The sequence below is a fragment of the Coptis chinensis genome, chromosome 8 (genome assembly GCF_015680905.1).
Source record: "Coptis chinensis isolate HL-2020 chromosome 8, ASM1568090v1, whole genome shotgun sequence".
Classification (NCBI taxonomy): domain Eukaryota; kingdom Viridiplantae; phylum Streptophyta; class Magnoliopsida; order Ranunculales; family Ranunculaceae; genus Coptis; species Coptis chinensis.
In genome coordinates, this window is record NC_141463.1 from 78,203,882 (window position 1) to 78,231,828 (window position 27,947).

The window sequence follows — 27,947 nt, forward strand, 5'->3', positions numbered from 1 at the left end:
CTTTTTGAGCATAAACAATGTTTTCGCCTTTGCAAAACCTTCAGTATACCGTAAATGGAAATATCGACAAGAAGGAGGAGCTCATCAGGAGTCTTAGAATTGCATCTTCATTTCCTTGATTGCGGTAACCATCCGTAATCCAATTTTAGTAGACACTATAATTTGGAGAAAATCACGTACATAAGTGACTAGTTTTGAAGCAATATCGATGAACAAGTGGTTAAATATTTCATTCTATAGCATTGTGTATTGACTAACTGTAAACTATAATGAAAATATTTGGCATTTCAGTAATATTAAAATTTCCGACTTTCCAAAATCAAAGTAGCAATAAATGAGTTATTTCTTGAGATAATGTAGAAACACTTTTTGTCAATTACAAATGATAGGTCAAGAAGACATTCGAGAGGTACTTTATATCCTTACCATTCAAAAGATATATCTTCTTGATTATCAATTCACTAAATAAATTTCTAATGCTTCAATTTAAAAGAGTTAAGATATGGTTACCCGCATCAAGCATATCGAAGCAGGGAGCTCTTTTAGCTTTGTCCATTTCCCTCGTTTTACAGAACCCATGAATGAGAGCCTTGTAAGTAAACTGGTCTTGGACCAATCCACCTTCCAACCAAGGCCCAAAATTTCGATATCGGTTAATATATCGGTGTACTCAAAAACCGAGATATATCGGATATCTCGGTTTTTTTGGTGACCATTCTAAAGTTTCTAAAATATCGGATATCTCACCGATATATCTCGGATATCTTGCCGATATATCTCGGATATATCAGATATATCAGAAATTTCAATATTAAGTTATTAACAATTGGTCAAAAGTCAATCGATATATATCGATTATCTCGAAATATCGATTATATCGGCGATATAAACTTTCATATCGGAAATTCCGATATATCTCGGAAAAAAAGGGGTTCAATATTCGGTGGATATATGTCAGAAATATCGATATCGGTGTACCAATTTACCGAGATATATTGGCGAGATATCGGATATCTCGGCGATATTTTGGGCCATGCTTCCAACATCTTATTTCTAAATTTCCAAGCAGATTCCATATCTCCTATCTTACAATACGCATTTATCAAGGTATTGCAGGTGACATTATCCGGCTCAATCTTCTTATCACTCATTTCATTCAACAGATTGTTTGCATCCTTCATTTGGCCTGCTTCACATAATTTACGAAGAAGGGAATTATAAGTAACAATGCTCGGAAGCAAGCCCTTCATTTCCATTTCTTGACGCAATCTCAAAGCTTGGTCGAGGTCATTCACTCTGCAGTATCCATCATTCACTTGTCTGTTTTTTTGCCACTTGAACTGTGTGGCCACACTGTTATGACTTAGTCTTGAACGGTGTGGCCATGTCGTTTGAGACTAAGTCCAAACGGTGTGGCCACACCGTTCAAGTGGCAAAAAAACAGACAAGTCTTTTTTCCAAGTTCAAATCTCAAACGACATGGCCACACCGTTTGGACTAGGTCCCAAACGGTGTGGCCATGTCATTTTAGACTAACTTCAAACGGACCGTTCAAGTCGCAAAAAAAAAAGACAAATCGTTTTTTCCAAATTCAAATCCCAAACGACATGGCCACATCGTTTTGGACACAGTCCAGACGGTGTGACGAGACCGTTTGGGGTGAAATACAAACGACCTAGCCGTGTCGTTTAATTACTACATGCATAATTATTACATGTATAATCACTATACACATCAATAATTCCTACATGCATAATTATTACATGTATAATCACTGTACACATCAATAATTTCTACATGCATAATTACTACATGCATAATTATTACATGTATAATCACTGTACACATCAATAATTCTTATATGCATAATTACTACATTCATAATTACGTTTAATTTAGATTTACCTTATTCTTATATAATGCATCATTATCCATTCCTCTATTTTCTTCACTTTGAACTTGTTCTACATTTTCTTCTTGAATGGGGTCACTTGGAACTTGTTCTATATTTTCTTCTTGAATGGGGTCATGATGCATTACATTTTCTTCGTCATCTTCATGTTCTAAAATGGGGTTGGGCTCTTCCATTAGTGTTTAGTGTTAGGGTTTAAGGGTTTATGGTTTTTTATGGTGGAAGAGAAGAGAATAGAAGAGAAGGGCTGAAAAAGTTGCAACAAGTCAAATTCACTTTGGTTTGGGGTCTGTCCAACACAAAACAACTTTTGGGACTAATGGCACATTTGTAATAAGTGTTTTAGTTTTTGGGGTCTGCCCAACACAATATGGGGTCCGGCAATAACAAGTACTTTTTTTAAACGAGATCAGTACTCTGGCAGTAACAAGTACCTTTTTTAAATGAGATCAGTAACTCTTTGACACTGGCGGGTTCGAGCCCAGACCTCTCGTATCATCATCCAAATATTTTACCAACTTAACTTTGCTAGGTAGTTGGCATCATTATTTTTTATTTTTTATTTTTTTGTTCTGAACAGGTTGATGACTTCGTTTGGAATACGAAAACAGTGGTTGGTCATAACTTAAATCCAACACCATGGCATTTGTTTCCACCAAAAGAGTTTGGGGATGAATCTAGATACACTATAGCTTCTAAAATCATACAATGTTCTTACCTTACATGTCGGCGTCGTAAAAATATTGATGCACCCTTAGGTGATGTATCTAAGCAGTCACCTAATTCTAATGGAAAGTGTCTGTCTGTCTTTCGATGGATACATTATGATCTTGAGCCCCAGGTGAAGTCGATATCTATGGATAATTTGATGGAAGCTCAAAAGTCTGCAGCATTTCGTGTTGTGATAGTTGGGGGAAGGCTTTATGTCGATTTTTATTATTTGGAGTTTGTTGCAGCTTTTGAGGAGGTATCCAGGGATGGTTCCAGATGTGGATCTTATGTTTGATTGTATGGATAAACCTGTTGTTAATCGGTTGAGTATGGGCGTAGAGTAATTGGCCTCCACCTCCTTTGTTTCGGTATTGCACCACTAATCAGCATTTTGATATTCCATTCCCTGATTGGTCTTTTTGGGGCTGGTAAGAATAAGAGAACTGTCACAGCCCGATTTTCTAAACAATTAAAAAAAAAATGAATATTTGAAATATAAATATCTCAAACATCACTTGGTTCAATTGTCTAAAAACCCAGACTATGACGGGGGATACAACACATGTCAAAACCTAAAACCCACATCACAACAGGATCAACTTAACACAAAAATCTCCAAATTCCTCAACTATCACTTTATTAAAAACTTTCTTCCATCCCAATACAAACATAAACAAACTTTAAGAATAACAATTTCCAACACTGTATTCTCATGTCATAAAAAAATGTAACCTACGTTATTACATCCTTCCAAAAGATCAGACCTAATAAATTAAACTCCCAGACTGCTCCAGGCGAGAATCCAAATCACACGCCGTGGTTCCATTGCCTTCCACCTATGTTCCCAAGAACACACCCACGTTGCCAAAACAAAGCAAACATGGGTCAGCAAATTGAATTTGCTGGTATGAGTAGACTAATCACATATAACATTATCATACTTTAATTATCCAAACAATCACGTTATATCTTCCCATAACCTAACCATTCTCAGCTTGGAAGACAGGTAGTTCCGTCATTTCAACCGGCATAGTTTCTTCCCAAGCAAAACTTCCATTATATTAACTCATTCTAATAACTCGTTTTAATATCCAAACCATCAATTAAAACTTACCGATATCCACCGTCTTTGTATAAGGGTAGGACCGCCCCCAGACAAAATGTTATTAAGTCCTACCCTCCCCGCAAAGAAAGTTAGAACTTCTATATATCATATGTATATATTATATTAGGTATTCAAAAGAAAACCCAAATACTCACATAATCAAATTAATACCACTAACCCGCCAAGGCTTAATACCTTAGTTCCTCTCTAGAGGCGGTCCAAACAACCGGTCATTCATGGCACATTCAATGAATACCGGGTCATTCATGGCACATTCAATGAATACCCCTATATAACGCTTAACGGGCCATTTATGGCACATTCAATAAATGCCCACCTAACATATGACATCAAAAATCATAAAACTCAATTCCAAAACTTGAGTGGGTGGAGTTCTAAAAGAGTGCAAAGAAATTTATTTACGATTATTGAACTTTATTTTATATATCATTTAAGATAACGAATGAGTATCTTGATTCTGTATTTTTATTCACGCGTTATTAATTTTCGGGGATGTCTTAGTGTCATAACGTTGCATATCATAAAATATTGCGCAAAATCACATAGTAGTTAATACACATACACACGTATATATAGAGGTCTTAGCCTAAAGTCAAGTATGCTAATAGCCCTAGACCTATCTTAATAACCCAAATCATAATCCGAGTTAAAAGGTCAAATTGGGTCAACTGGTCAAAGTCAACCCTGGTCAAAGTCAACTCTAGTCAAAGTCAACCCTGGTCAAAGTCAAAGTCAACCATCATGGTCGAAGTTAAACTGTCGTTTCCATGTTCAACAGGTTCGAGGTCATAGCCATGGTTCATGGCTAAGGTCAATGTGCATGGCTCATAGGCTCATGACTAAAGTAATGGTTCGGACCCAACTGGCCAAGCCCAAAACTTAGAACCCGAAAGTCTAAAAGTTGAAAGACCCATGTAGATCTATTTTAAGTCCAATGGATTGGCCCCAAGCAATATTAGAAACTGGCCCAAAATAGTTAAGTGGTTTGGTCCAAAAATACAAATGGTTTCAGCCCAAAAACCAATATCAAAACCGAGCCCAAACAAAATAATCAAGGCCCAAAAACTAAAACAAAAAGAACTGGCCCAAGTAGCTAATTGGTTCGGCCCAAGCCCAACCACAGCTACAGTGTCATCTCCTTCACCAATTCTCTCCAACAGCAGCCACCAAATCGCGCCGCCTCAATCGACCACCGTCCCTCACTTCATCAAATCGGTTTTGCCACAAATCAAAAACCCACCAACTTTAATAAACGCCAAAACTCAAATTCTTAATTCCAAACATCACCAAAACTAGATCGAGAAATCATTTCGGCCACCATTAAAGCTTGTTCCAAGCTCCAATCGACAGCCCTCACGCACCCTCACTAGCTACCCATCACCCACATATAAAATCACAGTTCAAACTACACGAATCCACACCACCAGTATAGCAGTATCAACCTTGGATCCGACCGCCATTGATGCCGGATTCCAAGCTTCGACCGCCCCATCCATCCCAACAGTCAATCACCGATTTCAAACAACCCATCCCAATCACAGTTTAACAGTTTCAATCGCATATATCCAACACAACACGTACTAGCTCATAATAAACAAGCAGGACAGATTTCTAAAGGGGCTCGCCTCCATTAACGACTTCTCCGAGTCTTCCAGCAGCCCCGACACCAATCAACACATAACACAACACCAAAGTTCAAATAACAACAAAAAAACACACACCACTAGAGTATCACAGTTCGACCGGATAAAGAGACTATTTCTCTGTTCCTTGCGCCACCATTACCGAACTCTTCCGAGTTCCAACAGTTCAAATAAAAATAGACACCCTTACAGTATTATAGTTCAACAGTTTAACCAATTTTAACGATGATAGGACGAATAATAAATCGAAAACAGGAGCAGAAACTTTTAACAGAATACACCGGTACACAGAAAACTATAAATCTGGTGAAATAGCAAAATAGCTACTCACCTTAACTAACAGCTCGACGAATTTTCCTAGCCCGAATCGTCGTGCTCCACCTCTCTAGCAAACCAGCTTCTTTCTCTGCCTCCATTTTTTTATATTTTATTATCTTCCAAAACCCTATTCTCTAGAACAATGTGTTTATATGGGTCGAAATCCAAGCCAACACCTAATTCGGGCCCAAAACCAAGCCCACGTATCCCGAAGTCCAATCCAATTTTTAATTTTTTAAAATAAACAATTAAATTAATTAATTAAATAGAAAAATACGTAAAAAAAACACGGGGTGTTATAAGAACCTTCTTCAAAATATTTACTATCATTGTTGTTTTTGTAAATTTAGATTCCTTAAAAACAAAGGTGAAACAGGTATTTGTTGAAACGCCTGAGAAATGCAAATACCGTAAACATTTTATTCAGTAAAGTGATTAATCACTATTATATGACTAGATCTAATGCTGGTATATCTCATTATTTTTTTTTTTTTTTTTTTTTTGGGTTTGAAATATTTAGAGGGTTTAAGGCAGACCCACACCGGCCCAAAGGCTCATTAACCCCGAAAGGAACCTAGCCCGAAGGCTCACCAACCCGGAAGGGAACATAGCCCGAAAGCCTCTTGCTATATCTCAGAACTTGCGCTTGTCTAAAGTTCGAAATGCAAATGAGTGGGAAGTCGGCACACTGACATCCTTTAAGACTAGGCTTGGTGAGCTTCTTTAGATGTTATAGAGTAGTAACACGAGAACTCAGTATTAAGGTGTCTTCTATGGTATATCATTCTATCTTGCTGTTAGTTCTTGGTTGTCAATAACTGCATACTGCGAAGCAGTATGCCCATAGGCGGATGTGAGAGCTTTTTCCTAGGAGCAAGCTAAGGTTACTAATCATGGAGAAGAGCGACCATAGAAATGAAATGGTCTATTCCATATTTGCATAGGCATGCTCTGTATCCCTCTTATTTCTACACATTTTTGTAGGGGTTCTCAAAATTCTAAGGGAGGTTGTTCCCCCTTCCCGAAATGCGCTATTGCTGATTTTCCTGGTCCTATTATTTGAAGGACTTACATCCTCTTAAGAGTTGTGTTATTTGCATGGTTGCTGTGTTGCAGCGCATCCTCACCGTAGATAGTCTTAGAAGGCTTAAATACTTGGTGGTTTACTATTGCTAGTCATGTTAGAAAAAAAGGAGTCGGTAAATCATGCACTTCACATTGAAAACTTTGCAACTGACTTATTGAGCTCGAGTCTTACTTCAAATATATGTTAAGTACAAGATTAGTTTCTCCTAAGCTTGGCCTTTATCTTTTTTTTTACTTTTGTTGATGAGAATAGTCTTTTAAGTTGTGTGTCTTGACGAAGAGTATCTAGTAACCAGATTCCAATGTAGCTCTATTACTTGGCACTTATATGGTTACCAGTTCCGAACTTGTAACATTTGAATTTTCATGCAGGCCTGAAACAAATTTAGAACACTGGGATGAGGAATTCGGAAGCATCAAGCAAGGTTCTCATGCTACAAATTGGATGAAGAAGTGGTCCCATGCATACTGGAAAGGCAATGCGGATGTTAGTTCTCCTGTTCGTACTGAATTACTACGTTGTAATCACTCAATGCAGTGGGGATCCCAGATCATGCGTCAGGTTGAGTTCTATCTACACCCTTGAGCCTTTCTTTACCTGAACATGTTGTGTTGTAGACTTGTAGCCTTTGTAGGTAGTTTACTTTTACAGTTTTACTGGTGATGCATTGTAACTAACCTACAGATATACAACTTCTTAATGGTTCTTTTTGTGCACAGAATTGGATAGAAGAGGCAAGAGCTGGTTATGAACAGTCCAAACTAGCAAACCAGTGCCAACATAGGTAAGTTACTCTTCTCACCGTCTGTGGGGTATCTCTAAGACTATATAGAATTTTTCATGGGATAGTCGTGAGCAATCATTGTTTCAGACCATCTAATAAAGGGGTCTGAGTTGAGGTTTCTAACAGTGAAAGCGGTAATTTAATTCTGAGCAGAGTAAGTACTTGTGGCGAGTGATGGGTGATATGTTTTGAATGCACCCTGACTTATCTCCTTCCAATTGCACCTAGTAATTTTCTACTCTTTTAATCTATAGTATCTCAATTCAGTTGTATCCTGTTTAGTTCGTTCTTTCGTTTCAAATATTGTATTCTTCTTATATAGATCCTGTTGGGAAAACAATACCCTAAACAACTACTTTGCACAAAACACAGGACACAACAACAACACAAAAAACTCAATGCAGAAGCAGCACGGAGACACAATTTCTCTAATGAGAGAACTTCCAATATCAAAAGATATTTGGGATTTCAATGTTTCAATTAAATGGGGATACACTACAACACAATATTTATTACTCAAACAAGTAGAGTAGATTACAATGAAAAATGGAGACAAGAGAATTGACCTTTGTATTTGCGGATAAATCGTCACAAATACTGAGCTAGTGAGTGAAAAACACTTGAATGAGAGACTTCTTGACTTACTTCATAGTTGTTGGTCTTCTCTCCTTTTATAGTCCACCTAACCGCCATTGAAGAATTCTCTGGAGAAATTGAGAGCTATCGCGAGAAGAGGAAGATGAACAGTCCGAACAATTCCAGAGTTTTCTCTCTTTTGTTCTATTCTAAATGCGAAAGTACTGAAGTGCCCTTTATGAGTGACCTAATACCAGTTGGGTCCTCATAAAGAGGGACGCCCAACAAACTCCCCCTCCCGATTTATGAGGAGGTAACCACCATACCCAAACCTGCAATGGAACAACAGACTTCATGCTTGCCTTTGGGTAATGTCTTTGTCATCATGTCGGATCCATTCTTATCGGTGTGTACCTTTTCAAGTAGTAACTTCTTTTCTTCAAGTACATCTCGGATCCAATGATATCTCACCTTGATGTGTTTCGACTTGGAGTGGAAGCTTGGATTCTTGCTAAGGTGGATGGCACTTTGGTTTGTCACAATATCGACATACTTCTCCTCGTTTCACGCCAAGTTCTTTAAAGAACTTCTTCATCCACAACATTTCCTTGCAACTCTCGTCAGAATAATATACTATAAATACAGTAGTCGATAGAGCCACACACTTTTGTAGTTTAGATTGCCATGACACAGCTCCCCCTGCATATGTAAACAAATACCCTGAAGTAGACTTCATAGAGTCCACATCACCAGCCATATCTGCATCAGTGTAGCCTTCTAACATAGGTTTTTCACTTCCAAAACATAAGCAAGCACTAGAGGATCCTTTGAGGTACCTTAGGATCCACTTCACTGCTGCCCAATGTTCTTTCCCGGGATTGGAAAGAAATCGGCTCACTACACCAAGCAGAGGGCGATATATCCGGTCGCGGTGCATACCATGGCGTACATCAAGCTACCTACGGGCTGATGCATATGGAATTTTCTCCATTTCTTCCTTCTTTGCTTTGCTTGAAGGGCATTGATCATGACTCAACTTGAAGTGACTAGCAAGTGGACAACTAACTGGTTTAGCGTCGTCCATATTAAACCTTTTTAGTACTTTTTCAATGTACCGCTCTTGTGATAGCCACAACTTCCCAAGTTTTCTGTCATGGGAGATATGCATACCAAGTATTTGTTGATTTGGACCCAAATCCTTCATGGCTTAATGACTTACTTAATTCTTTCTTCTTCCTTTGTAATTTTGTTAGTATCTTGTCCAACAATTAACATGTCATCGACATATAATAATAGGATGATAAAATCACCATCAGAAAATTTTTGGACAAAGACACAATGATCCGAGGTTGTTCTTTGTACCCGTGCTCTACCATGAATGATTCAAACTTTTTATACCATTGTCGTGGTGCTTGCTTCAGCCCATATAAGCTTTTCCTTAGCTTACAAACCAAATTCTCCTTACCCTTGACTTCAAATCCTCTTGGTTGCTCCATGTACACATCTTCTTCAAGATCACCATGTAGGAACGCCCGTTTTAACATCTAGTTGTTCAATTTCTAGGTTCAAGCTTGCTGCCAATCCCAATACAACTCGGATTGAAGTCATCTTTACCACCGGGCGCAGAATATCTCATCAAAATCTACACCCTTCTTTTGGCCAAAACCTTTCACGACTAGTCTAGCCTTGTACCTGTCGGTCGAGCTTTTCTCTTCTGATTTTATCTTGTAAATCCATCTGTTTCGAGTACTTTCTTTCCTTTAGGCATCTCAACCAAATCATAAGTGTTGTTCCCATGCAAGGAATCCATTTCTTCTTGCATAGCTTTCACCACTGCCTTGTGCACATCGCTAATAGCTTCTTCATAAGATTCGGGCTCACCTCCTTCCCGTGAGCATGACATACTCATTTGGAGGATATCTTTTTGATGGTTGTCGCCCTCTAATTGATTGTCTCACCTCAATTGGCGGTTCTTGAGGTGGTTGTACTTCTTGTTCGACATTGGGCTGAACTTCCAATTCAACTTGTTTGCTTCTACTTCTTGCTCATTATCACTTGTATCATGATTTTCTAATTCATGTCCTGACGGGACAACTCCAGCCATCATCATTTCCTACGCGCACGGGAGGAACAAGTGGTTCTAAGTCAATGAGATCATTGACAAAGGGTTCAAGCTTTTCGAGCTTCTCAAAGTTCTCAATAGTTTGGTCTTCAAGAAATACCACATCTCGGCTCCTTATCACCTTCTTATTAGCTGGATCCCATAGCCTGTATCCGAACTTCTCATCACCATATCCCAAGAAAATGCACCGTGTTGCTTTTTATCGAGCTTTGACCTTTCGCCTTTTAGGAATATGCACGAATGCCCCGCAACCAAACACCTTTAGATGTTTATAGTGAACATCTTTGCTGCCCCATACTTTTTCTGGTACTTCTCCATTCAAAGGTGCCGAAAGGGATAAGTTAATCAAATAACATGCCGTACGCATTGCCTCCCCCCAAAAACTTCTTGGCAGCTTTGCGTGTGAGAGCATACACCTAATTCTTTCGACAATGGTCCGGTTCATTCTTTCCGCAACACCATTATGTTGTGGAGTTTTGGGAACGATTTGCTCATGCCGAATACCATGACTTTTACAATAGTCATCAAATGGCCCAATATACTCTCCGCCATTGTCGGTGCGGATACTCTTTAATGGATTTCCCGTTTCTCTTTCCACCATGCTATGGAAAGTTTTAAATATATCAAGCACCTGATTTTTAGTCTTCAAGGCATATGCCCACACTTTCCTAGAAGCATCATCTATGAAAGTGACCGAAAATAAGAAGCACCACCAAGCGTTTTGACTTTCATAGGGCCGCAAACATCAGAGTAAACTAGCTCCAACACATTAGATTTCTTTGTAATAGACTTCTTATGAAAGGAGACTCTATGTTGCTTACCAACTAAACAGTGTGTGCAACTACTTAAATGCGCACCTTTCATGTTAGGCAAGGCTTGTCTTTTGGCGAGGATCAGAGCCCCTTCGCGCCATATGACCAAGCCTTTTATGCCATAGCTTCGGTTGAGGACTCCTCAACTGCATTCAACGAGCCCTTGCATAGCTTTGTTTGTGTCTTGTACAAAGTCAAAGCATCTTTTCCTCGTGACACCACACAAGACCCCTTAGTGAGCTTCCATTCACCGCTACCAAATTGGTTAATGTAGCCTTCCTCGTCGAGCTTTCCTGCCGAAATTAGATTCAAGCGAAGATCTGGTACATGACGTACATCTTTGAGAACTAATGTGCAACCAACACTAGTTTCAATACACACATCCCCAATTCGACAATTTTAGAAACGTCGTTGTTCCCCATTCGCACTACACCAAAATCACCGGACTTATAAGATGTGAAGAACTCCTTACGAGGTGTAGCATGGTAAGATGCACTAGTATCAATCACCCAATCTTTATCATGACACGTGACACTAAGACATGCATCTTCACAGTTAGAGAACAATATGATGTCCTCCCATCCGATGTAATCGCCGTAACATCCTTCTCATGCTTATGACCTCCTTTTTCTTTTATTTGTTCCTTCTTCAACTTTCGAACTTTTCGCCTTTTGTAATGACCCGCTTGCCACAATGGTAGCAACCTGACTTCATTCCGTGGTCTTGATTTAGATCGCCTCTTGACCTTTCGCGGTAGTGAGGTTTTCTATTTTGGATTCTCCCGGCTTCAGACGTAATGAGTGCCTCTGAGTGAGATGAACTAGTACTATTTCTCCTTGTTTCTTCATTTAATAAGCTGCTTGTTGCTTGACTCATCGTAATAACTCCATCTGGACTAGAGTTACTTAGAGACACAAATAAGGTTTCCCAACTCTCTGGCAGAGCGCTAAGTAACAACAATGCTTGCAATTCGTCTTCTAACACCATCTTCATGGAGGCGAGCTGGTTCACAATACTTTGCATCTCGTTTAGATGCTCGGTCATTGACGTGCCATCTTTATACTTCAAATTCACAAGCTTCCTAATCAAGAAAGCTTTGTTTCAGCAGATCTTTCTCTCATACAACCCTTCTAATTTCTTCCAAAGCTTAGTACGCCCGACGTCTCCATTGAGACATGATGAAATACACTATCATCTATCCATTGGCGAATAAAGCCAATTGCTTTTGATCCTATTTTTTTCCAATCGGCGGCGGTTGTCGCTTCGGTTTTTGCCCCTCATTTTCAATGGGTCTTTGCAAGATCCTTGTAAAGCACAATAAGTCCTCCATTTTTGCTTTCCAAATTGTGTAGTTTGCCCCATTCAAGGGCTCACCATTCGAAGTTGTAGTTGATTCCATGATTTGTACAAGATTACTAATTTAAACCCCGCCTCGATACCATTTGGGAAAACAATACCCTAAACAACTACTTTGCACAAAACACGAGGACACAACAACAACACAAAACTCAATGCGTATAAAGACGGAGACACAATTTCTCTAATGAGAGAACTTCCAATATCAAAAGATATTTGGGATTTCAATGTTTCAATTAAATGGGGATACACTACAACACAATATTTATTACTCAAACAAGTAGAGTAGATTACAATGAAAAATGGAGACAAGAGATTGACCTTTGTATTTCGCGGATAAATCGTCAAAAATACCGAGCTAGTGAGTGAAAACACTTGAATGAGAGACTTCTTGACTTACTTCATAGTTGTTGGTCTTCTCTCCTTTTATAGTCCACCTAACCGCCATTGAAGAATTCTTCTCGAGAAATTGAGAGCTATCGCGAGAAGAGGAAGATGAACAGTCCAACAATTCCGAGTTTTTCTCTTTTGTTCTATTCTAAATGCGAAAGTCTTGAAGTGCCCTTTATGAGTGACCTAATACCAGTTGGGTCCTCATAAAGAGGGGGCCCAACAAACTCCCTCCCGATTTATGAGGGAGGTAACCACCATACCCAAAACCTGCAATGGAACAACGGACTTCATGCTTGCCTTTGGGTAATGTCTTTTGTCATCATGTCGGATCCATTCTTATCGGTGTGTACCTTTTCAAGTAGTAACTTCTTTTCTTCAAGTACATCTCGGATCCAATGATATCTCACCTTGATGTGTTTTCGACTTGGAGTGGAAGCTTGGATTCTTGCTAAGGTGGATGGCACTTTGATCGTCACAATATACGACATACTTCTCCCTGTTTCACGCCAAGTTCTTTAAAGAACTTTTTCATCCACAACATTTCCTTGCAACTCTCGTGCTTGAGCAATATACTCCGCTTCAGAGTCGATAGAGCCACACACTTTTGTAGTTTAGATTGCCATGACACAGCTCCCCCTGCATATGTAAACAAATACCCTGAAGTAGACTTCATAGAGTCCACATCACCAGCCATATCTGCATCAGTGTAGCCTTCTAACATAGGTTTTTCACTTCCAAAACATAAGCAAGCACTAGAGGATCCTTTGAGGTACCTTAGGATCCACTTCACTGCTGCCCAATGTTCTTTCCCGGGATTGGAAAGAAATCGGCTCACTACACCAACTGCGTAGGCGATATCTGGTCGTGTGCATACCATGGCGTACATCAAGCTACCTACGGCTGATGCATATGGAATTTTCTCCATTTCTTCCTTCTCTTTGCTGCTTGAAGGGCATTGATCATGACTCAACTTGAAGTGACTAGCAAGTGGACAACTAACTGGTTTAGCGTCGTCCATATTAAACCTTTTTAGTACTTTTTCAATGTACCGCTCTTGTGATAGCCACAACTTCCCAGTTTTTCTCGTCATGGGAGATATGCATACCAAGTATTTGTTGATTTGGACCCAAATCCTTCATGGCGAATGACTTACTTAATTCTTTCAGCCTTGTAATTTTGTTAGTATCTTGTCCAACAATTAACATGTCATCGACATATAATAATAGGATGATAAAATCACCATCGTAGAAAATTTTTGGACAAAGACACAATGATCCGAGGTTGTTCTTTTGTACCCGTGCTCTACCATGAATGATTCAAACTTTTATACCATTGTCGTGGTGCTTGCTTCAGCCCATATAAGCTTTTTTCCTTAGCTTACAAACCAAATTCTCCTTACCCTTGACTTCAAATCCTCTTGGTTGCTCCATGTACACATCTTCTTCAAGATCACCATGTAGGAACGCCGTTTTAACATCTAGTTGTTCAATTTCTAGGTTCAAGCTTGCTGCCAATCCCAATACAACTCGGATTGAAGTCATCTTTACCACCGGCGAGAATATCTCATCAAAATCTACAACCTTCTTTTGGCCAAAACCTTTCACGACTAGTCTAGCCTTGTACCGATTCGCGAGCTTTTCTCTTCTGATTTTATCTTGTAAATCCATCTGTTTCGGAGTACTTTCTTTCCTTTAGGCATCTCAACCAAATCATAAGTGTTGTTCCCATGCAAGGAATCCATTTCTTCTTGCATAGCTTTCAGCCACTCTGTCTTGTGCACATCGCTAATAGCTTCTTCATAAGATTCAGGCTCACCTCCTTCCGTGAGCATGACATACTCATTTGGAGGATATCTTTTTGATGGTTGTCGCCCTCTAATTGATTGTCTCACCTCAATTGGCGGTTCTTGAGGTGGTTGTACTTCTTGTTCGACATTGGGCTGAACTTCCAATTCAACTTGCTGCTCTACTTCTTGCTCATTATCACTTGTATCATGATTTTCTAATTCATGTCCTTGGACAGCTCCAGCGCCATCATTTCCTTCTGCCACAGGAGGAACAAGTGGTTTTAAGTCAATGAGATCATTGACAAAGGGTTCAAGCTTTTCGAGCTTCTCAAAGTTCTCAATAGTTTGGTCTTCAAGAAATACCACATCTCGGCTCCTTATCACCTTCTTATTAGCTGGATCCCATAGCCTGTATCCGAACTTCTCATCACCATATCCCAAGAAAATGCACTGTGTTGCTTTTTTATCGAGCTTTGACCTTTCGTCTTTAGGAATATGCACGAATGCCCTGCAACCAAACACCTTTAGATGTTTATAGTGAACATCTTTGCTGCCCCATACTTTTTCTGGTACTTCTCCATTCAAAGGTGCCGAAAGGGATAAGTTAATCAAATAACATGCCGTACGCATTGCCTCCCCCCAAAAACTTCTTGGCAGCTTTGCGTGTGAGAGCATACACCTAATTCTTTCGACAATGGTCCGGTTCATTCTTTCCGCAACACCATTATGTTGTGGAGTTTGGGAACAATTTGCTCATGCGAATACCATGACTTTTACAATAGTCATCAAATGGCCCAATATACTCTCCGCCATTGTCGGTCGCGGATACTCTTTAATGGATTTCCGTTTCTCTTTCCACCATGCTATGGAAAGTTTTAAATATATCAAGCACCTGATTTTTTAGTCTTCAAGGCATATGCCCACACTTTCCTAGAAGCATCATCTATGAAAGTGACGAAATAAGAAGCACCACCAAGCGTTTTGACTTTCATAGGCCGCAAAACATCGAGTAAACTAGCTCCAACACATTAGATTTCTTTGTAATAGACTTCTTATGAAAGGAGACTCTATGTTGCTTACCAACTAAACAAAGTGTGTGCAACTACTTAAATGCGCACCTTTCATGTTAGGCAAGGCTTGTCTTTTGGCGAGGATCAGTAGCCCCTTCTCGCTCATATGACCAAGCCTTTTATGCCATGCTTCAGTTTGAGGACTCCTCAACTGCATTCAACGAGCCCTTGCATAGCTTTGTTTGTGTCTTGTACAAAGTGCAGCATCTTTTTTTTTCCTCGTGACACCACACAAGACCCTTAGTGAGCTTCCATTCACCGCTACCAAATTGGTTAATGTAGCCTTCCTCGTCGAGCTTTCCTGCCGAAATTAGATTCAAGCGAAGATCTGGTACATGACGTACATCTTTGAGAACTAATGTGCAACCAACACTAGTTTCAATACACACATCCCCAATTCCGACAATTTTAGAAACGTCGTTGTTCCCCATTCGCACTACACCAAAATCACCGGACTTATAAGATGTGAAGAACTCCTTACGAGGTGTAGCATGGTAAGATGCACTAGTATCAATCACCCAATCTTTATCATGACACGTGACACTAAGACATGCATCTTCACAGTTAGAGAACAATATGATGTCCTCCCCATCCGATGTAATCGCCGTAACATCCTTCTCATGCTTATGACCTCCTTTTTCTTTTATTTGTTCCTTCTTCAACTTTCGACACTCGCTCTTGTAATGACCCGGCTTGCCACAATGGTAGCAACTGACTTCATTCCGTGGTCTTGATTTAGATCTGCCTCTTGACCTTTCACGGTAGTGAGGTTTTCTATTTTGGATTCTCCCCCGGCTTTCTGTAATGAGTGCCTCTGAGTGAGATGAACTAGTACTATTTCTCCTTGTTTCTTCATTTAATAAGCTGCTTGTTGCTTGACTCATCGTAATAACTCCATCTGGACTAGAGTTACTTAGAGACACAAATAAGGTTTCCCAACTCTCTGGCAGAGCGCTAAGTAACAACAATGCTTGCAATTCGTCTTCTAACACCATCTTCATGGAGGCGAGCTGGTTCACAATACTTTGCATCTCGTTTAGATGCTCGGTCATTGACGTGCCATCTTTATACTTCAAATTCACAAGCTTCCTAATCAAGAAAGCTTTGTTTCCAGCAGTCTTTCTCTCATACAACCCTTCTAATTTCTTCCAAAGCGAGTACGCCGACGTCTCCATTGAGACATGATGAAATACACTATCATCTATCCATTGGCGAATAAAGCCAATTGCTTTTCGGCGGTCTAATTTCTTCCAATCGGCGACGGTTTGTCGCCTGTGTTTTTGCCCCTCATTTTCAATGGGTGCCGCAAGATCCCTTGCAAGAGCAATAAGTCCTCCATTTTGCTTTCCAAATTGTGTAGTTTGCCCCATTCAGGGCTCACCATTCGAAGTTGTAGTTGATTCCATGATTTGTACAAGATTACTAATTTAAACCCCGGCTCGATACCACCGGGTTGGGAAAACAATACCCTAAACAACTACTTTGCACAAAACACGTGACACAACAACAACACAAAAACTCAATGCGTATATAAAGACGGAGACACAATTTCTCTAATGAGAGAACTTCCAATATCAAAAGATATTTGGGATTTCAATGTTTCAATTAAATGGGGATACACTACAACACAATATTTATTACTCAAACAAGTAGAGTAGATTACAATGAAAAATGGAGACAAGAGATTGACCTTTGTATTTTGCGGATAAATCGCCACAAATACCGAGCTAGTGAGTGAAAAACACTTGAATGAGAGACTTCTTGACTTACTTCATAGTTGTTGGTCTTCTCTCCTTTTATAGTCCACCTAACCGCCATTGAAGAATTCTCGAGAAATTGAGAGCTATCATGAGAAGAGGAAGATGAACGGTCCAGAACAATTCGAGTTTTTCTCTCTTTTGTTCTATTCTAAATGCGAAAATCTTGAAGTGCCCTTTATGAGTGACCTAATACCGGTTGGGTCCTCATAAAGAGGGGCCTCAACAAACTCCCCTCCCGGGATTTATGAGGGAGGTAACCACCATACCCAAACCTGCAATGGAACAACAGACTTCATGCTTGCCTTTGGGTAATGTCTTTGTCATCATGTCGGATCCATTCTTATCGGTGTGTACCTTTTCAAGTAGTAACTTCTTTTCTTCAAGTACATCTCGGATCCAATGATATCTCACCTTGATGTGTTTCGACTTGGAGTGGAAGCTTGGATTCTTGCTAAGGTGGATGGCACTTTGACTGTCACAATATACGACATACTTCTCCTGTTTCACGTCAAGTTCTTTAAAGAACTTTTTCATCCACAACATTTCCTTGCAACTCTCTGTAACAGCAATATACTCCGCTTCTGTAGTCGATAGAGCCACACACTTTTGTAGTTTAGATTGCCATGACACAGCTCCCCCTGCATATGTAAACAAATACCCTGAAGTAGACTTCATAGAGTCCACATCACCAGCCATATCTGCATCAGTGTAGCCTTCTAACATAGGTTTTTCACTTCCAAAACATAAGCAAGCACTAGAGGATCCTTTGAGGTACCTTAGGATCCACTTCACTGCTGCCCAATGTTCTTTCCCGGGATTGGAAAGAAATCGGCTCACTACACCAACTGCGTGAGGTTATATCTCGGTCGGTGCATACCATGGCGTATACATCAAGCTACCCACGGCTGATGCATATGGAATTTTCTCCATTTCTTCCTTCTCTTTCTTTGCTTGAAGGGCATTGATCATGACTCAACTTGAAGTGACTAGCAAGTGGACAACTAACTGGTTTAGCGTCGTCCATATTAAACCTTTTTAGTACTTTTTCAATGTACCGCTCTTGTGATAGCCACAACTTCCCAAGTTTTCTGTCATGGGAGATATGCATACCAAGTATTTGTTGAGCTGGACCCAAATCCTTCATGGCGAATGACTTACTTAATTCTTTCTTCAGCCTTGTAATTTTGTTAGTATCTTGTCCAACAATTAACATGTCATCGACATATAATAATAGGATGATAAAATCACCATCAGAAAATTTTTGGACAAAGACACAATGATCTGAGGTTGTTCTTTTGTACCCGTGCTCTACCATGAATGATTCAAACTTTTTATACCATTGTCGTGGTGCTTGCTTCAGCCCATATAAGCTTTTCCTTAGCTTACAAACCAAATTCTCCTTACCCTTGACTTCAAATCCTCTTGGTTGCTCCATGTACACATCTTCTTCAAGATCACCATGTAGGAACGCCGTTTTAACATCTAGTTGTTCAATTTCTAGGTTCAAGCTTGCTGCCAATCCCAATACAACTCGGATTGAAGTCATCTTTACCACCGGCGAGAATATCTCATCAAAATCTACAACCTTCTTTTGGCCAAAACCTTTCACGACTAGTCTAGCCTTGTACCTCGGTTGCGAGCTTTTCTCTTCTGATTTTATCTTGTAAATCCATCTGTTTCAGAGTACTTTCTTTCCTTTAGGCATCTCAACCAAATCATAAGTGTTGTTCCCATGCAAGGAATCCATTTCTTCTTGCATAGCTTTCAGCCACTCTGTCTTGTGCACATCGCTAATAGCTTCTTCATAAGATTCGGGCTCACCTCCTTCCGCGGAGCATGACATACTCATTTGGAGGATATCTTTTTGATGGTTGTCGCCCTCTAATTGATTGTCTCACCTCAATTGGCGGTTCTTGAGGTGGTTGTACTTCTTGTTCGACATTGGGCTGAACTTCCAATTCAACTTGCTGCTCTACTTCTTGCTCATTATCACTTGTATCATGATTTTCTAATTCATGTCCTTGGACAGCTCCAGCGCCATCATTTCCTTCTGCCACAGGAGGAACAAGTGGTTTTAAGTCAATGAGATCATTGACAAAGGGTTCAAGCTTTTCGAGCTTCTCAAAGTTCTCAATAGTTTGGTCTTCAAGAAATACCACATCTCGGCTCCTTATCACCTTCTTATTAGCTGGATCCCATAGCCTGTATCCGAACTTCTCATCACCATATCCCAAGAAAATGCACTGTGTTGCTTTTTTATCGAGCTTTGACCTTTCGTCTTTAGGAATATGCATTTAATGCCCCGCAACCAAACACCTTTAGATGTTTATAGTGAACATCTTTCTTTGCCCCATACTTTTTTCGGTACTTCTCCATTCAAAGGTGCCGAAGGGATAAGTTAATCAAATAACATGCCAGACGCATTGCCTCCCCAAAACTTCTTGGCAGCTTTCATGCGTGTGAGCATACACCTAATTCTTTTCGACAATGGTCCGGTTCATTCTTTCCGCAACACCATTATGTTGTGGAGTTTTGGGAAACAGACCGCTCATGCGAATACCATGACTTTTACAATAGTCATCAAATGGCCCAATATACTCTCCGCCATTTATGGGGCGGATACTCTTTAATGGATTTCCGTTTCTCTTTCCACCATGCTATGGAAAGTTTTAAATATATCAAGCACCTGATTTTTTAGTCTTCAAGGCATATGCCCACACTTTCCTAGAAGCATCATCTATGAAAGTGGATCTTAAATAAAAGCACCACCAAGCGTTTTGACTTTCATAGGGCCGCAAACATCAGAGTAAACTAGCTCCAACACATTAGATTTCTTTGTAATAGACTTCTTATGAAAGGAGACTCTATGTTGCTTACCAACTAAACAGTGTGTGCAACTACTTAAATGCGCACCTTTCATGTTAGGCAAGGCTTGTCTTTTGGCGAGGATCTGTAGCCCCTTCTCGCTCATATGACCAAGCCTTTTATGCCATAGCTCAGTTGAGGACTCCTCAACTGCATTCAACGAGCCCTTGCATAGCTTTGTTTGTGTCTTGTACAAAGTGCAGCATCTTTTTCCTCGTGACACCACACAAGACCCCTTAGTGAGCTTCCATTCACCGCTACCAAATTGGTTAATGTAGCCTTCCTCGTCGAGCTTTCCTGCCGAAATTAGATTCAAGCGAAGATCTGGTACATGACGTACATCTTTGAGAACTAATGTGCAACCAACACTAGTTTCAATACACACATCCCCAATTCCGACAATTTTAGAAACGTCGTTGTTCCCCATTCGCACTACACCAAAATCACCGGACTTATAAGATGTGAAGAACTCCTTACGAGGTGTAGCATGGTAAGATGCACTAGTATCAATCACCCAATCTTTATCATGACACGTGACACTAAGACATGCATCTTCACAGTTAGAGAACAATATGATGTCCTCCCCATCCGATGTAATCGCCGTAACATCCTTCTCATGCTTATGACCTCCTTTTTCTTTTATTTGTTCCTTCTTCAACTTTCGACACTCGCTCTTGTAATGACCCGGCTTGCCACAATGGTAGCAACTGACTTCATTCCGTGGTCTTGATTTAGATCTGCCTCTTGACCTTTCACGGTAGTGAGGTTTTCTATTTTGGATTCTCCCCGGCTTTACAGAATGAGTGCCTCTCGAGTGAGATGAACTAGTACTATTTCTCCTTGTTTCTTCATTTAATAAGCTGCTTGTTGCTTGACTCATCGTAATAACTCCATCTGGACTAGAGTTACTTAGAGACACAAATAAGGTTTCCCAACTCTCTGGCAGAGCGCTAAGTAACAACAATGCTTGCAATTCGTCTTCTAACACCATCTTCATGGGAATTTTGAAGCTGGTTCACAATACTTTGCATCTCGTTTAGATGCTCGGTCATTGACGTGCCATCTTTATACTTCAAATTCACAAGCTTCCTAATCAAGAAAGCTTTGTTTCCAGCAGTCTTTCTCTCATACAACCCTTCTAATTTCTTCCAAAGCGAGTACGCCGACGTCTCCATTGAGACATGATGAAATACACTATCATCTATCCATTGGCGAATAAAGCCAATTGCTTTGCGGTCTAATTTCTTCCAATCGGCGACAGTTGTCGCTTCAGGTTTTTGCCCCTCATTTTCAATGGGTGCTGCAAGATCCTTGCAGTACAATAAGTCCTCCATTTTTGCTTTCCAAATTGTGTAGTTTGCCCCATTCAGGCTCACCATTCGAGTTGTAGTTGATTCCATGATTTGTACAAGATTACTAATTTAAACCCCGCTCTGATACCACTGTTGGGAAAACAATACCCTAAACAACTACTTTGCACAAAACACAGGACACAACAACAACACAAAAAACTCAATGCAGAAGCAGCACGGAGACACAATTTCTCTAATGAGAGAACTTCCAATATCAAAAGATATTTGGGATTTCAATGTTTCAATTAAATGGGGATACACTACAACACAATATTTATTACTCAAACAAGTAGAGTAGATTACAATGAAAAATGGAGACAAGAGATTGACCTTTTTGTATTTGGCGGATAAATCGTCACAAATATCGAGAGCTAGTGAGTGAAAAACACTTGAATGAGAGACTTCTTGACTTACTTCATAGTTGTTGGTCTTCTCTCCTTTTATAGTCCACCTAACCGCCATTGAAGAATTCTCTGGAGAAATTGAGAGCTATCGCGAGAAGAGGAAGATGAACAATCCAGAACAATTCCGAGTTTTCTCTCTTTTGTTCTATTCTAAATGCGAAAGTACTGAAGTGCCCTTTATGAGTGACCTAATACCAGTTGGGTCCTCATAAAGAGGGACGCCCAACAAACTCCCCCTCCCGATTTATGAGGAGGTAACCACCATACCCAAACCTGCAATGGAACAACAGACTTCATGCTTGCCTTTGGGTAATGTCTTTGTCATCATGTCGGATCCATTCTTATCGGTGTGTACCTTTTCAAGTAGTAACTTCTTTTCTTCAAGTACATCTCGGATCCAATGATATCTCACCTTGATGTGTTTCGACTTGGAGTGGAAGCTTGGATTCTTGCTAAGGTGGATGGCACTTTGACTGTCACAATATCGACATACTTCTCTCGTTTCACGCCAAGTTCTTTAAAGAACTTTTTCATCCACAACATTTCCTTGCAACTCTCTCAGTATAAAGAATATACTCCGCTTCGTAGTCGATAGAGCCACACACTTTTGTAGTTTAGATTGCCATGACACGGCTCCCCTGCATATGTAAACAAATACCTGAAGTAGACTTCATAGAGTCCACATCACCACCATATATGCATCGCAGTAGCCTTCTAACATAGGTTTTTCACTTCCAAAACATAAGCAAGCACTAGAGGATCCTTTGAGGTACCTTAGGATCCACTTCACTGCTGCCCAATGTTCTTTCCCCGGATTGGAAAGAAATCGCTCACTACACCAATCTGGCGTGGGCGATATCCGGTCGCGGTGCATACCATGGCATTACATCAAGCTACCTACGGCTGATGCATATGGAATTTTCTCCATTTCTTCCTTCTCTTTGCTGCTTGAAGGGCATTGATCATGACTCAACTTGAAGTGACTAGCAAGTGGACAACTAACTGGTTTAGCGTCGTCCATATTAAACCTTTTTAGTACTTTTTCAATGTACCGCTCTTGTGATAGCCACAACTTCCCAAGTTTTCTGTCATGGGAGATATGCATACCAAGTATTTGTTGAGCTGGACCCAAATCCTTCATGGCGAATGACTTACTTAATTCTTTCTTCAGCCTTGTAATTTTGTTAGTATCTTGTCCAACAATTAACATGTCATCGACATATAATAATAGGATGATAAAATCACCATCAGAAAATTTTTGGACAAAGACACAATGATCTGAGGTTGTTCTTTTGTACCCGTGCTCTACCATGAATGATTCAAACTTTTTATACCATTGTCGTGGTGCTTGCTTCAGCCCATATAAGCTTTTCCTTAGCTTACAAACCAAATTCTCCTTACCCTTGACTTCAAATCCTCTTGGTTGCTCCATGTACACATCTTCTTCAAGATCACCATGTAGGAACGCCGTTTTAACATCTAGTTGTTCAATTTCTAGGTTCAAGCTTGCTGCCAATCCCAATACAACTCGGATTGAAGTCATCTTTACCACCGGCGAGAATATCTCATCAAAATCTACACCCTTCTTTTGGCCAAAACCTTTCACGACTAGTCTAGCCTTGTACCTCGGTCGCGAGCTTTTCTCTTCTGATTTTATCTTGTAAATCCATCTGTTTCGGAGTACTTTCTTTCCTTTAGGCATCTCAACCAAATCATAAGTGTTGTTCCCATGCAAGGAATCCATTTCTTCTTGCATAGCTTTCAGCCACTCTGTCTTGTGCACATCGCTAATAGCTTCTTCATAAGATTCAGGCTCACCTCCTTCCGTGAGCATGACATACTCATTTGGAGGATATCTTTTTGATGGTTGTCGCCCTCTAATTGATTGTCTCACCTCAATTGGCGGTTCTTGAGGTGGTTGTACTTCTTGTTCGACATTGGGCTGAACTTCCAATTCAACTTGCTGCTCTACTTCTTGCTCATTATCACTTGTATCATGATTTTCTAATTCATGTCCTTGGACAGCTCCAGCGCCATCATTTCCTTCTGCCACAGGAGGAACAAGTGGTTCTAAGTCAATGAGATCATTGACAAAGGGTTCAAGCTTTTCGAGCTTCTCAAAGTTCTCAATAGTTTGGTCTTCAAGAAATACCACATCTCGGCTCCTTATCACCTTCTTATTAGCTGGATCCCATAGCCTGTATCCGAACTTCTCATCACCATATCCCAAGAAAAATGCATCGTGTTGCTTTTTATCGAAGCTTTGACCTTTCGCCTTTAGGAATATGCATTTAATGCCCCGCAACCAAACACCTTTAGATGTTTATAGTGAACATCTTTGCTGCCCCATACTTTTTCTGGTACTTCTCCATTCAAAGGTGCCGAAAGGGATAAGTTAATCAAATAACATGCCGTACGCATTGCCTCCCCCCAAAAACTTCTTGGCAGCTTTGCGTGTGAGAGCATACACCTAATTCTTTCGACAATGGTCCGGTTCATTCTTTCCGCAACACCATTATGTTGTGGAGTTTTGGGAACAGACTGCTCATGCCGAATACCATGACTTTTACAATAGTCATCAAATGGCCCAATATACTCTCCGCCATTGTCGGTGCGGATACTCTTTAATGGATTTCCCGTTTCTCTTTCCACCATGCTATGGAAAGTTTTAAATATATCAAGCACCTGATTTTTAGTCTTCAAGGCATATGCCCACACTTTCCTAGAAGCATCATCTATGAAAGTGACGAAATAAGAAGCACCACCAAGCGTTTTGACTTTCATAGGGCCGCAAACATCAGAGTAAACTAGCTCCAACACATTAGATTTCTTTGTAATAGACTTCTTATGAAAGGAGACTCTATGTTGCTTACCAACTAAACAGTGTGTGCAACTACTTAAATGCGCACCTTTCATGTTAGGCAAGGCTTGTCTTTTGGCGAGGATCTCAGTAGCCCCTTCCGGCTCATATGACCAAGCCTTTTTATGCCATAGCTTCAGTTGAGGACTCCTCAACTGCATTCAACGAGCCCCTTGCATAGCTTTTTGTTTGTGTCTTGTACAAAGTGCAGCATCTTTTTCCTCGTGACACCACACAAGACCCCTTAGTGAGCTTCCATTCACCGCTACCAAATTGGTTAATGTAGCCTTCCTCGTCGAGCTTTCCTGCCGAAATTAGATTCAAGCGAAGATCTGGTACATGACGCATACATCTTTGAGAACTAATGTGCAACCAACACTAGTTTCAATACACACATCCCCAATTCGACAATTTTAGAAACGTCGTTGTTCCCCATTCGCACTACACCAAAATCACCGGACTTATAAGATGTGAAGAACTCCTTACGAGGTGTAGCATGGTAAGATGCACTAGTATCAATCACCCAATCTTTATCATGACACGTGACACTAAGACATGCATCTTCACAGTTAGAGAACAATATGATGTCCTCCCCATCCCATGTAATCGCCGTAACATCCTTCTCATGCTTATGACCTCCTTTTTCTTTTATTTGTTCCTTCTTCAACTTTTCGACACTTTCGCTCTTGTAATGACCCGGCTTGCCACAATGGTAGCAACCGACTTCATTCCGTGGTCTTGATTTAGATCTGCCTCTTGACCTTTCACGGTGAGTGAGGTTTTCTATTTTGGATTCTCCCGCTTTCAGAATGAGTGCCTCCGAGGTGTGAGATGAACTAGTACTATTTCTCCTTGTTTCTTCATTTAATAAGTCGCTTGTTGCTTGACTCATCGTAATAACTCCATCTGGACTAGAGTTACTTAGAGACACAAATAAGGTTTCCCCAACTCTCCGGGCAGAGCTTAAGTAACAACAATGCTTGCAATTCGTCTTCTAACACCATCTTCATGGAGGCGAGCTGGTTCACAATACTTTGCATCTCGTTTAGATGCTCGGTCATTGACGTGCCATCTTTATACTTCAAATTCACAAGCTTCCTAATCAAGAAAGCTTTGTTTCCAGCAGTCTTTCTCTCATACAACCCTTCTAATTTCTTCCAAAGCGAGTACGCCGACGTCTCCATTGAGACATGATGAAATACACTATCATCTATCCATTGGCGAATAAAGCCAATTGCTTTGCGGTCTAATTTCTTCCAATCGGCGACGGTTGTCGCCTGTGTTTTGCCCCTCATTTTCAATGGGTGCCGCAAGATCCTTGCAGCATAATAAGTCCTCCATTTTGCTTTCCAAATTGTGTAGTTTGCCCCATTCAGGCTCACCATTCGAGTTGTAGTTGATTTCATGATTTGTACAAGATTACTAATTTAAACCCCGCTCTGATACCACTGTTGGGAAAACAATACCCTAAACAACTACTTTGCACAAAACACAGGACACAACAACAACACAAAAAACTCAATGCAGAAGCAGCACGGAGACACAATTTCTCTAATGAGAGAACTTCCAATATCAAAAGATATTTGGGATTTCAATGTTTCAATTAAATGGGGATACACTACAACACAATATTTATTACTCAAACAAGTAGAGTAGATTACAATGAAAAATGGAGACAAGAGAATTGACCTTTGTATTTGCGGATAAATCGTCACAAATACTGAGCTAGTGAGTGAAAAACACTTGAATGAGAGACTTCTTGACTTACTTCATAGTTGTTGGTCTTCTCTCCTTTTATAGTCCACCTAACCGCCATTGAAGAATTCTCTGGAGAAATTGAGAGCTATCGCGAGAAGAGGAAGATGAACAGTCCGAACAATTCCAGAGTTTTCTCTCTTTTGTTCTATTCTAAATGCGAAAGTACTGAAGTGCCCTTTATGAGTGACCTAATACCAGTTGGGTCCTCATAAAGAGGGACGCCCAACAGATCCATCTTTGTTGTTTGTGCAGATATAAAATATATGCTGAGGGCTTTGCTTGGTCAGTGAGCTTGAAATATATTGTATCGTGTGGCTTTCTTACACTAATAATAGCACCGCAGTATGAAGATTTCTTAAGTCGTGGCCTTGTGCCAAGACTAAACTATTGGCCTGTTTCTCTTAGTCCCGACCTATGCCGGTCCATAAAGTTCGCTGTTGATTGGGGAAATGCAAATCCGTCAGTGGTAATCTTGTCACATCTTCCCACTCTATTTTTGTTGTTGTTGCTGTGGTTGCTGGATTAAGATTGCTCTTTTTAGAATTAATGTACATCAAAATATCCCTAAAACTCAGATTTTGATTTGATGGATCTGAATTTTCTGCACGAGTGCAATTTTTATACTCAGTAATTGTTCTATATTTTTTATCCAAATAGGCAGAGGCAATAGGGAAAAGAGGACAGGATTTCATGGAAAATATGTCTATGGACCGGGTTTACGAGTACATGATTCACCTCATCAAGGAGTATTTGAAGCTGCAAGACTTCAAGCCATCTCCACCTTCATCTGCGCAAGAAGTGTGCATGGAGTCTCTGCTTTGTTTCGCCGATTCGAAGGAAAGGGATTTGCTTGAAAGTTCAACTGCCTCCCCTTCAGCATCCCTACCATGCAGCCTCCCACCAGCTAATATGGATATAATCAAGAATTGGATACAAAAGAAAAGTAGGATTATTAGTGATGTACAGCAGTTAGAGAACAATGAGCATGTATAAAGGCAAGCATTGCAATATAATATGTTAGATAGGTATTTTTGCCCCCTCAATGCAGACATAGATTGATATATGTGCTCCCACATTTTATAAAATTTTGCAACATTCAAATATATTTCACACTTCAGGCTTCTTTAGTACTTTTGTAATGTTTGCCATCTTTCTTGGCTATCAAGTTAATTCTCTTGACGCTTGGATGAAAAACTCACAGGGATTTGTGTGATCCCCCAGTAAATGAATGAAGAGTACTCGTGATTGAAAA

General features: G+C 40.2%; 1 pseudogene across 1 annotated transcript; it reads left to right on the forward strand.

The window, feature by feature from the left end:
- The first annotated feature begins 502 nt into the window (after positions 1-502).
- Positions 503-27,889, forward strand: LOC147483248 (uncharacterized; annotated as a pseudogene). The gene is made up of 6 exons (XR_015205512.1): positions 503-592; positions 2,493-3,051; positions 7,169-7,358; positions 7,517-7,581; positions 26,948-27,161; positions 27,353-27,889. The product of XR_015205512.1 is annotated as an uncharacterized LOC147483248 (transcript).
- Positions 27,890-27,947: the final 58 nt, after the last annotated feature.